Source organism: Salvelinus alpinus, chromosome 12 (genome assembly GCF_045679555.1).
Source record: "Salvelinus alpinus chromosome 12, SLU_Salpinus.1, whole genome shotgun sequence".
NCBI lineage: Eukaryota > Metazoa > Chordata > Actinopteri > Salmoniformes > Salmonidae > Salvelinus > Salvelinus alpinus.
Genome location: NC_092097.1, coordinates 47409505 through 47421602, shown reverse-complemented (window position 1 = coordinate 47421602; position 12098 = coordinate 47409505). Strand labels below are relative to the sequence as shown.

The 12098-nt window shown below is 44.4% G+C and overlaps 1 protein-coding gene across 4 annotated transcripts in view; it reads right to left on the bottom strand.

Annotated features, from left to right (window-relative positions):
* Positions 1-12098, bottom strand: part of LOC139536271 (stathmin-3-like) — a 72268-nt gene that overhangs the window by 5065 nt on the left and 55105 nt on the right. The window lies entirely within an intron of this gene.

The window sequence follows — 12098 nt, the reverse complement described above, 5'->3', positions numbered from 1 at the left end:
TGTTTTAACTCCACCCACTGCGACTGTGCTGTGTGTGTGTGTGTGTGTGTGTGTGTGTGTGTGTGTGTGTGTGTGTGTGTGTGTGTGTGTGTGTGTGTGTGTGTGTGTGTGTGTGTGTGTGTGTGTGTGTGTGTGTGTGTGTGTGTGTGTGTGTGTGTGTGTGTGTGTGTGTGTGCATGAATGCATGAGTGCATGTGTGGTGGGTTACATGGCCCACAGCTTATCAAATGGGACCTTACAGTCTGTGTGTGTATGATCGTGTGTGTGTGCAGGTGGGTTAGGTTCCCTCCACTCTAAATGGATATGGATGAAGCTTGCCAGAAAAACCGTTCAGCCAAATTACTAAGGAGGCCGTGCAGACAAGTTACTAAGGAGGCCGGTCAGCCAAATTACTAGGGAGGCCGTTCAGTCAACTTACTAAGGAGGCCGTTCAGCCAAGTTACTAAGGAGGCTGTTCAGTCAAGTTACTAAGGAGGCCGTTCAGTCAACTTACTAAGGAGGCCGTTCAGCCAAGTTACTAAGGAGGCCGTTCAGCCAAGTTACTAAGGAGGCCGTTCAGTCAACTTACTAAGGAGGCCGTTCAGTCAACTTACTAAGGAGGCCGTTCAGTCAACTTACTAAGGAGGCCGTTCAGTCAACTTACTAAGGAGGCCGTTCAGTCAACTTACTAAGGAGGCTGTTCAGTCAACTTACTAAGGAGGCCGTTCAGTCAACTTACTAAGGAGGCTGTTCAGTCAACTTACTAAGGAGACCGTTCAGTCAACTTACTAAGGAGGCCGTTCAGTCAACTTACTAAGGAGGCCGTTCAGTCAACTTACTAAGGAGGCCGTTCAGTCAACTTACTAAGGAGGCCGTTCAGTCACTTACTAAGGAGGCTGTTCAGTCAAGTTACTGGGAGGCCGTGCAGACAACTTACTAAGGAGGCCATTCAGTCACTTACTAAGGAGGCTGTTCAGTCAACTTACTAAGGAGGCCGCTCAGTCACTTACTAAGGAGGCCGTTCAGTCAACTTACTAAGGAGGCCCTGCAGACAACTTACTAAGGAGGCCCTGCAGACAACTTACTAAGGAGGCTGTTCAGTCAACTTACTAAGGAGGCTGTTCAGTCAAGTTACTGGGAGGCCGTTCAGTCAACTTACTAAGGAGGCCGTTCAGTCAATTTACTAAGGAGGCCATTCAGTCAACTTACTAAGGAGGCCGTTCAGTCAACTTACTAAGGAGGCCCTGCAGACAACTTACTAAGGAGGCCGTTCAGTCAACTTACTAAGGAGGCCCTGCAGACAACTTACTAAGGAGGCTGTTCAGTCAACTTACTAAGGAGGCCGTTCAGTCAACTTACTAAGGAGGCCGTTCAGTCAAGTTACTGGGAGCACTGCCACAAAAACAGCCCCAGCTGCCAGTAGCATCTCCACTGAACCCTGTGCCTCGTGTAAATAATATATAATTATAACAAGTGTTTATTCACAACCGCAGAGAATTACATTTTGTTTCACCTCTTGACACCTCTTGCATAAACACACACACACACACACACACACACACACACACACACACACACACACACACACACACACACACACACACACACACACACACACACACACACGATAACATACGCGCTATACACACACATACCAATGGACTTAGTACTGTAGATACAGTATGTGGTAGTGGTGAAGTAGGGGCTGGAGGGCACACAGTGTGTTGTGAAATCTGTGAATGTAATGTTTTTAAAATTGTATAAAACTTTCTTAATGTTGCTGGACCCGAGGAAGGGTAGCTGATGTCTTGGCAACATCTAATGGGGATCCACAATAAATACAAATATACATCTTGATGTTCAAGTAAACGTATTGACTCAGGTTTGGGAATGACGCTAACCATGTTGACATTAGGAGTCAGCGGTTGGTCCTGCTCCATTGTCGTCGACAGTAAGTGACAATAGAACTGGTTAATGCTGAAAAAATACTTCCAACCAACTCAACAATGAACATAAAGTAAGTTGTTCAGGCTTTAGCCAACTCCCTTGTCATTTTCATGCCAAATCATGTTTGGGCAGTGATGAAGGAGTTGACTGAGGCAGAAACAAACTGGCACACAAGCTACAAGTTGAATGACGTTAAAGTAATACTTGTATGCAGCAAACTTCCTCCTCCCTCTCGACTCTTCCTTACTGTGCTCTGGCTCATGTAATATTTATATAGCGTCGATGAGCAGCAGGGCCCTCACGCAACGCATGTGCCAGGCTTCCCATGGTAGCAAGGATAGCCTCAACACAACTGAACTTGGCTAGGTTCATCAAGTTCATTCCTCTTTGTAGCAGCGACTTTTAGTATCACAAGCTCTTTCAACAGGGGTTTAAGTTACTTCATAGAAATGACACCCTGTATCTGTATAAAATCATGAGAGATCTTCACTGATCTATTACTGACCTGCACAACAAAATAAGTTTAGAGGAGTGTCTAAATGTTCAATATGCTACAGACAAAAATATTAGGGTTCCTCAATGGTTCTGGGAAGGGTGATGGTTCTATGTGGAACCATAATGACTCAAGAACCCTTTGAGCTCTTCAACGGTTCTTTACAGTTTTCTTTGCTCTTTTAAAATGTATGGTAGCTGAAGGATGGGACTAAAAACAAACAAAAGATAACTATTGTAAAATATACTGTGTCCGTAAAATGTATATACAGTAGTATGTTTAAGCTGGAAGTAGAAGCCTAAGTGCTGTTGTCCATTAGGTGTGGTGGAGTTAGGGGAAAATAATAAAGAAAAATATACACTACCGTTCAAAAGTTTGGGGTCACTTAGAAATGTCCTTGTTTTTGAAAGAAAAGCTAATTTTTTGTCCATTAAAATAACATCAAATTGATGAGAAATACAGTGTAGACATTGTTAATGTTGTAAATGACTATTGTAGCTGGAAACGGCAGATTTTGGGGGGAAATATCTACATAGACGTACAGAGGCCCATTATCAGCAACCATCACCCCTGTGTTCCAATGGCACGTTGTGTTAGCTAATCCGAGTTTATCATTTTAAAAGGCTAATTGATCATTAGAAAAACCCTTTTGCAATTATGTTAGCACAGCTGAAAACTGTTGTTCTGATTAAAGAACATCAGCATTTGTGAGTTCGATTACAGGCTCAAAATGGCCAGAAACAAGGAACTTTCTTCTGAAACTCGTCAGTCTATTCTTGTTCTGAAAAAGGAAGGCTATTCCGTGCGAGAAATTGCCAAGAAACTGAAGATCTCGTGCAACGCTGTGTTCAGTCGTGGCCAAATGTTTTGAGAATGACACAAATATTAATTTTCAAAGTCTGCTGCCTCAGTTTGTATGATGACAATTTGCATATACTCCAGAATGTTATGAAGAGTGATCAGATGAATTGCAATTAATTGCAAAGTCCCTCTTTGCCATGAAAATGAACAAAATCCCCCAAAAACATTTCCACTGCCTTTCAGCCCTGCCACAAAAGGACCAGCTGACCTCATATCAGTGATTCTCTCGTTAACACAGGTGTGAGTGGTGACGAGGACAAGGCTGGAGATCACTCTGTCATGCTGATTGAGTTCGAATAACAGACTGGAAGCTTCAAAAGGAGGGTGGTGCTTGGAATCATTGTTCTTCCTCTGTCAAGCATGGTTACCTGCAAGGAAACACGTGCCGTCATCATTGCTTTGCACAAAAAGGGCTTCACAGGCAAGGATATTGCTGCCAGTAAGATTGCACCTAAATCAACCATTTATCGGATCATCAAGAACTTCAAGGAGAGCGGTTCAATTGCTGTGAAAAAGGCTTCAGGGCGCCCAAAATAGTCCAGCAAGCGCCAGGACCGTCTCCTAAAGTTGATTCACCTGTGGGATCGGGGCACCACTATTACAGAGCTTGCTCAGGAATTGCAGCAGGCAGGTGTGAGTGCATCTGCACACACAGTGAGGCAAAGACTTCTGGAGGATGGCCTGGTGTCAAGAAGGGCAGCAAAGAAGCTACTTCTATCCAGGAAAAACATCAGGAACAGACTGATATTCTTCAAAAGGTACAGGGATTGGACCGCTGAGGACTGGGGTAAAGTCCTTTTCTCTGATGAATCCCCTTTCCGATTGTTTGGGGCATCCGGAAAAAATCTTGTCCGGAGAAGACAAGGTGAGCGCTACAATCAGTCCTGTGTCATGCCAACAGTAAAGCATCCTGAGACCATTCATGTGTGGGGTTGCTTCTCAGCCAAGGGAGTGGGCTCACTCACAATTTTGCCTAAGAACACAGCCATGAATAAAGAATGGTACCAACACATCCTCCGAGAGCAACTTCTCCCAACCATCCAGGAACAGTTTAGTGACGAACAATGCCTTTTCCATTATGATGGAGCACCTTGCCATAAGGCAAAAGTGATAACTAAGTGGCTTGGGGAACAAAACATCGATATATTGGGTCCATGGCCAGGAAACTCCCCAGACCTTAATCCCATTGAGAACTTTTGGTCAATCCTCAAGAGGCGGGTGGACAAAAAAAAAACACAAATTCTGACAAACTCCAAGCATTGATTATGCAAGAATGGGCTGTCATCAGTCAGGATGTGGCCCAGAAGTTAATTGACAGCATGCCAGGGCGGATTGCAGAGGTCTTGAAAAAGAAGGGTCAACACTGCAAATATTGGCTCTTTGCATCAACTTCATGTAATTGTCAATAAAAGCCTTTGACACTTATGAAATGTTGTAATTATACTTCAGTATTCCATAGTAACATCTGACAAAAATATCTAAAAACACTGAAGCAGCAGACTTTGTGGAAAATAATATTTGTGTCATTCTCAAAACTTTTGGCCACGACCGTACTACTCCCTTCACAGAACAGCGCAAACTGTCTCTAAGCAGAATAGAAAGAGGAGTGGGAGGACCCGGTGCACAACTGAGCAAGAGGACAAGTACATTAGAGTGTCTAGTTTGAGAAACAGACGCCTCACAAGTCCTCAACTGGCAGCTTCATTAAATAGTACCCACAAAACACCAGTCTCAACATCAACAGTGAAGAGGCGACTGTGGGATGCTGGCATTCTGTGGGATGCTGGTAGTTCATTTCACTCAACTTGTGAATTAACACAATAATAACACCAATGGAATTTTAACAATATAATATGGCTTACCAGAATAAAAAAAATAACTGTATGGTTCTTCAAAAGCATCCACAAAGAACCTATCAGATTGAGAAAGGTTTGTTATAGAACCATTCTCCATAAAGGTTCTATAAAGAACCCCAAAAAGTGTTCTATATAGCCCCAATCAGGGTTGTACCATAGTAGAACCCTTCTTTGGTGCCTTATAGAATCGTATTTAATGGGTCATTATAGAACCTTAGGAAAGTTTAACATTTTTATAGCACCATACAGGTTCCATTTAGAACCTTATGAGCATGGTTCTTTATAGAGCCTTTTAAAAAGGGTTCTATATAGCACCAAAAAAAGGTTCAACAGTGTTTATAAGCCAAAGAACCCCTATCTGGTACTATTTAGAACCATTATTTGTGTGTATATAACACAGTGTTAGATCTGGACAGACTGGTAGGCCCACAACTGACACAAGCCTTAGCTTTTCTCTGACATGAGTCATGACGCTGTATGAATCACCCCAGTAGAGTATGAACAGCACATCTTATCTGAATGTACAACATACACTATGCTAATGAAACCAGCTTCTAGCGTTTCTATCACCTTCATAGAGGTAATTGTTTGGTTATGCATGTGTATTACTCATTTCTTCTCCCCAAAATATCACTTTATCCAAATGAATCATATCTAAACAATCTAAAATACCACAAAGATCCAGTCATGGTGTTGGTATGTAGCCTGCCTTGGGAGGGGGAAGCCACAGAGATTTCCTCATATCAAAATAATGTTGTGAAAATATGCAGAGTGCATCCTCATTGTTTGACTTTTTTGTTGTTGTTAGGTGTTGGACACAGTCAGGCAGCAGTCATAGAGAAATGTTAGGATGACACAATGAACCTTTTAATCAAATCCAGGCAGGTGTTATCTAGCAGGAGTCCAAATGAACAGTCTTCCTGCTTTAAGAAACCGTATACTTAAATGAATATACACTGCTCAAAAAAATAAAGGGAACACTTAAACAACACAATGTAACTCCAAGTCAATCACACTTCTGTGAAATCAAACTGTCCACTTAGGAAGCAACACTGATTGACAATAAATTTCACATGCTGTTGTGCAAATGGAATAGACAAAAGGTGGAAATTATAGGCAATTAGCAAGACACCCCCAAAAAAGGAGTGATTCTGCAGGTGGTGACTACAGACAACTTCTCAGTTCCTATGCTTCCTGGCTGATGTTTTGGTCACTTTTGAATGCTGGCGGTGCTCTCACTCTAGTGGTAGCATGAGACGGAGTCTACAACCCACACAAGTGGCTCAGGTAGTGCAGTTCATCCAGGATGGCACATCAATGCGAGCTGTGGCAAAAAGGTTTGCTGTGTCTGTCAGCGTAGTGTCCAGAGCATGGAGGCGCTACCAGGAGACAGGCCAGTACATCAGGAGACGTGGAGGAGGCCGTAGGAGGGCAACAACCCAGCAGCAGGACCGCTACCTCCGCCTTTGTGCAAGAAGGTGCACTGCCAGAGCCCTGCAAAATGACCTCCAGCAGGCCACAAATGTGCATGTGTCTGCTCAAACGGTCAGAAACAGACTCCATGAGGGTGGTATGATGGCCCGACGTCCACAGGTGGGGGTTGTGCTTACAGCCCAGCACCGTGCAGGACGTTTGGCATTTGCCAGAGAACACCAATATTGGCAAATTCGCCACTGGCGCCCTGTGCTCTTCATAAATGAAAGCAGGTTCACACTGAGCACATGAGCACATGTGACAGATGTGACAGAGTCTGGAGACGCCGTGGAGAACGTTCTGCTGCCTGCAACATCCTCCAGCATGACCGGTTTGGCGGTGGGTCAGTCATGGTGTGGGGTGGCATTTCTTTGTGGGGCCGCACAGCCCTCCATGTGCTCGCCAGAGGTAGCCTGACTGCCATTAGGTACCGAGATGAGATCCTCAGACCCCTTGTGAGACCATATGCTGACACATGCACATTTGTGGCCTGCTGGAGGTCATTTTGCAGGGCTCTGGCAGTGCACCTTCTTGCACAAAGGCGGAGGTAGCGGTCCTGCTGCTGGGTTGTTGCCCTCCTACGGCCTCCTCCACGTCTCCTGATGTACTGGCCTGTCTCCTGGTAGCGCCTCCATGCTCTGGACACTACGCTGACAGACACAGCAAACCTTTTTGCCACAGCTCGCATTGATGTGCCATCCTGGATGAACTGCACTACCTGAGCCACTTGTGTGGGTTGTAGACTCCGTCTCATGCTACCACTAGAGTGAGAGCACCGCCAGCATTCAAAAGTGACCAAAACATCAGCCAGGAAGCATAGGAACTGAGAAGTTGTCTGTGGTCACCACCTGCAGAATCACTCCTTTTTTGGGGGTGTCTTGCTAATTGCCTATAATTTCCACCTTTTGTCTATTCCATTTGCACAACAGCATGTGAAATTTATTGTCAATCAGTGTTGCTTCCTAAGTGGACAGTTTAATTTCACAGAAGTGTGATTGACTTGGAGTTACATTGTGTTGTTTAAGTGTTCCCTTTATTTTTTTGAGCAGTGTACTTTTTTATCATTGAATGCATGTTCGTTTATTCTCACAGACACCCCAGGTAATTGAATAGAGGCGGGTGTAATCAGACAATGGCACACACAGGCACCGTTTCCCGGGGGACACAGTATGTGGGTCAGTGGGTTCGTGCTGTGCCGAGTTGAAAGCATTGTCACTGCGGGTAGATGTCTGATGGGCGTGGGCGGCAGCAAGGCACTCTGGAAATCGCAGTCTTAGCTAGGCAGAGTGCAAACCCAACCCAACCCTCCCTTTCTCTCCACTCACTGCAGCAGTACTACTCAAATCAGCAGCTCAGAGATGGAGGGTGTGTGTGTGTGTGTTTGCATGTGTGTGTGTGTATTTGACTGTGCGTGTGTGCATTCGAGTGAGTGAGAGAGCTAGAGCGCGAGAGAGAGAGAGGGGGAGAGCAAAAGAGAGAGAGAGAGAGAGAGAGAGTGGAGGGGTAGCTTGTGTGTGTCTGTGAGTTCAGTGCTCCTAAAAATGGCTACAATCACAGTGTGCTGCCAAGATGGCATCTCTGGCTGCTAGGCAGGGAACAGGTTCTCTCTATCAGCTAGAGGCGGCCATGTCTGAAGCAGCAGGCATAGACAGAACACCCTGAGGCTGTGGTCTACCTCTAGTACTGTGCCCCAACAATAACAGCTGGCTATAAGGCTATTCAAGGGCCTCTTTTCATCGACAAATCCATATCTATTTATCAGTTTCTTCATTCTGATTCCTTATTCATTATTCAAATCATACCACATACAAGTCAAATAAAATAAAATATACGGGGGGTACCGGTACAGAGTCAATGTGGAGCCTATATACAGGGGGTACCGGTACAGAGTCAATGTGGAGCCTATATACAGGGGGTACCGGTACAGAGTCAATGTGGAGGTTATATACAGGGGGTACCGGTACAGAGTCAATGTGAAGCCTATATACAGGGGGTACCGGTACAGAGTCAATGTGGAGGCTATATACAGGGGGTACCGGTACAGAGTCAATGTGGAGCCTATATACAGGGGGTACCGGTACAGAGTCAATGTGGAGGCTATATACAGGGGGTACCGGTACAGAGTCAATGTGGAGGCTATATACAGGGGTACCGGTACAGAGTCAATGTGGAGGCTATATACAGGGGGTACCGGTACAGAGTCAATGTGGAGGCTATATACAGGGGGTACCGGTACAGAGTCAATGTGGAGGCTATATACAGGGGGTACCGGTACAGAGTCAATGTGAAGCCTATATACAGGGGGTACCGGTACAGAGTCAATGTGGAGGCTATATACAGGGGGTACCGGTACAGAGTCAATGTGGAGGCTATATACAGGGGGTACCGGTACAGAGTCAATGTGAAGCCTATATACAGGGGGTACCGGTACAGAGTCAATGTGGAGGCTATATACAGGGGGTACCGGTACAGAGTCAATGTGGTGGCTATATACAGGGGGTACCGGTACAGAGTCAATGTGGAGCCTATATACAGGGGGTACCGGTACAGAGTCAATGTGGAGGCTATATACAGGGGGTACCGGTACAGAGTCAATGTGGAGGCTATATACAGGGGGTACCGGTACAGAGTCAATGTGGAGCCTATATACAGGGGGTACCGGTACAGAGTCAATGTGGAGGCTATATACAGGGGGTACCGGTACAGAGTCAATGTGGAGCCTATATACAGGGGGTACCGGTACAGAGTCAATGTGGAGCCTATATACAGGGGGTACCGGTACAGAGTCAATGTGGAGGATATATACAGGAGGTACCGGTACAGAGTCAATGTGAAGCCTATATACAGGGGGTACCGGTACAGAGTCAATGTGCGGGGCCACCGGTTAGTCGAGGTAATTGAGGAAATATGTACATGTAGGTAGAGGTAAAGTGACTATGCATAGATAATAAACAGAGAATAGCAGCAGTGTGTCAAGTATTGTCATTAAATGGTTCATTTAATCCCAAGTACTACTTTAAATTAAGCACTTTATATATATATACAGTGGGGAGAACAAGTATTTGATACACTGCCGATTTTGCAGGTTTTCCTACTTACAAAGCATGTAGAGGTCTGTAATTTTTATCATAGGTACACTTCAACTGTGAGAGACGGAATCTAAAACAAAAATCCAGAAAATCACATTGTATGATTTTTAAGTAATTAATTTGCATTTTATTGCATGACATAAGTATTTGATCACCTACCAACCAGTAAGAATTCCGGCTCTCACAGACCTGTTAGGTTTTCTTTAAGAAGCCCTCCTGTTCTCCACTCATTACCTGTATTAACTGCACCTGTTTGAACTCGTTACCTGTATAAAAGACACCTGTCCACACACTCAATCAAACAGACTCCAACCTCTCCACAATGGCCAAGACCAGAGAGCTGTGTAAGGACATCAGGGATCGAATTGTAGACCTGCACAAGGCTGGGATGGGCTACAGGACAATAGGCAAGCAGCTTGGTGAGAAGGCAACAACTGTTGGCGCAATTATTAGAAAATGGAAGAAGTTCAAGATTACGGTCAATCACCCTCGGTCTGGGGCTCCATGCAAGATCTCACCTCGTGGGGCATCAATGATCATGAGGAAGGTGAGAGATCAGCCCAGAACTACACGGCAGGACCTGGTCAATGACCTGAAGAGAGCTGGGACCACAGTCTCAAAGAAAACCATTAGTAACACACTACACCGTCATGGATTAAAATCCTGCAGCGCACGCAAGGTCCCCCTACTCAAGCCAGCGCATGTCCAGGCCCGTCTGAAGTTTGCCAATGACCATCTGGATGATCCAGAGGAGGAATGGGAGAAGGTCATGTGGTCTGATGAGACAAAAATAGAGCTTTTTGGTCTAAACTCAACTCGCCGTGTTTGGAGGAAGAAGAAGGATGAGTACAACCCCAAGAACACCATCCCAACCGTGAAGCATGGAGGTGGAAACATCATTCTTTGGGGATGCTTTTCTGCAAAAGGGACAGGACGATTGCACCGTATTGAGGGGAGGATGGATGGGGCCATGTATCGCAAGATCTTGGCCAACAACCTCCTTCCCTCAGTAAGAGCATTGAAGATGGGTCGTGGCTGGGTCTTCCAGCATGACAACGACCCGAAACACACAGCCAGGGCAACTAAGGAGTGGCTCCGTAAGAAGCATCTCAAGGTCCTGGAGTGGCCTAGCTAGTCTCCAGACCTGAACCCAATAGAAAATCTTTGGAGGGAGCTGAAAGTCCGTATTGCCCAGCGACAGCCCCGAAACCTGAAGGATCTGGAGAAGGTCTGTATGGAGGAGTGGGCCAAAATCCCTGCTGCAGTGTGTGCAAACCTGGTCAAGAACTACAGGAAACGTATGATCTCTGGAATTGCAAACAAAGGTTTCTGTACCAAATATTAAGTTCTGCTTTTCTGATGTATCAAATACTTATGTCATGCAATAAAATGCAAATTAATTACTTAAAAATCATACAATGTGATTTTCTGGATTTTTGTTTTAGATTCCGTCTCTCACAGTTGAAGTGTACCTATGATAAAAAGTACAGACCTCTACATGCTTTGTAAGTAGGAAAACCTGCAAAATCGTCAGTGTATCAAATACTTGTTCTCCCCACTGTATATATATATATATCTGTAAAATGCAGATTCAACTTGATTTCACTTGTTGCATACACATATTATGTTCAATATGAGATTGGTATAATTATATAGTGATTCATTGTAATTGGTATAGTTCTGTAGTGATTCATTATTACTATGATTTGAGAAGTATAGCACTCTCTGTCCATGGCCACTATTCAAACAATCCACACTGTGCCCTGACCTAACCCTAACTCAAATCCTGCTTTGGGCCCCAAATAGCTTGAGCCGTCCGTGAAAATGTAGACTTTTCTATGTTTGTTGACCTTTCAAGGTGTTTCTCACAACAATTCTCAATGGACAATGCACTGTAGTTAACAAATTAAAGCGCGGGGGACAAGAGAGCGTGATAAAGTCCCAAAAGGACCTTGGACAACAATAGTTCAACTCAAGGTGGGATCAACCCTAGACACAACATTCAATCATCATCAATACATACATAAAGCTATTTATATATACAAATCAAATCAAAACAAATTGTATTTGTCACATACACATGGTTAGCAGATGTTAATGCGAGTGTAGCGAAATGCTTGTGCTTCTAGTTCCGACCATGCAGTAATATCTAACAAGTAATCTAACCTAACAATTTCACAACTACCTTATACACACAAGTGTAAAGGAATGAATAAGAATATGTACATAAAAATATATGAATGAGTGATGGCCGAACGGCATAGGCAAGATGCAGTAGATGGTATAGAGTACAGTATATACATATGAGATGAGTAATGTAGGGTATGTAAACATTATATAAAGTGGCATTGTTTAAAGTGGCTAGTGATACATTTATTACATCACGATGGTAAGATGCAT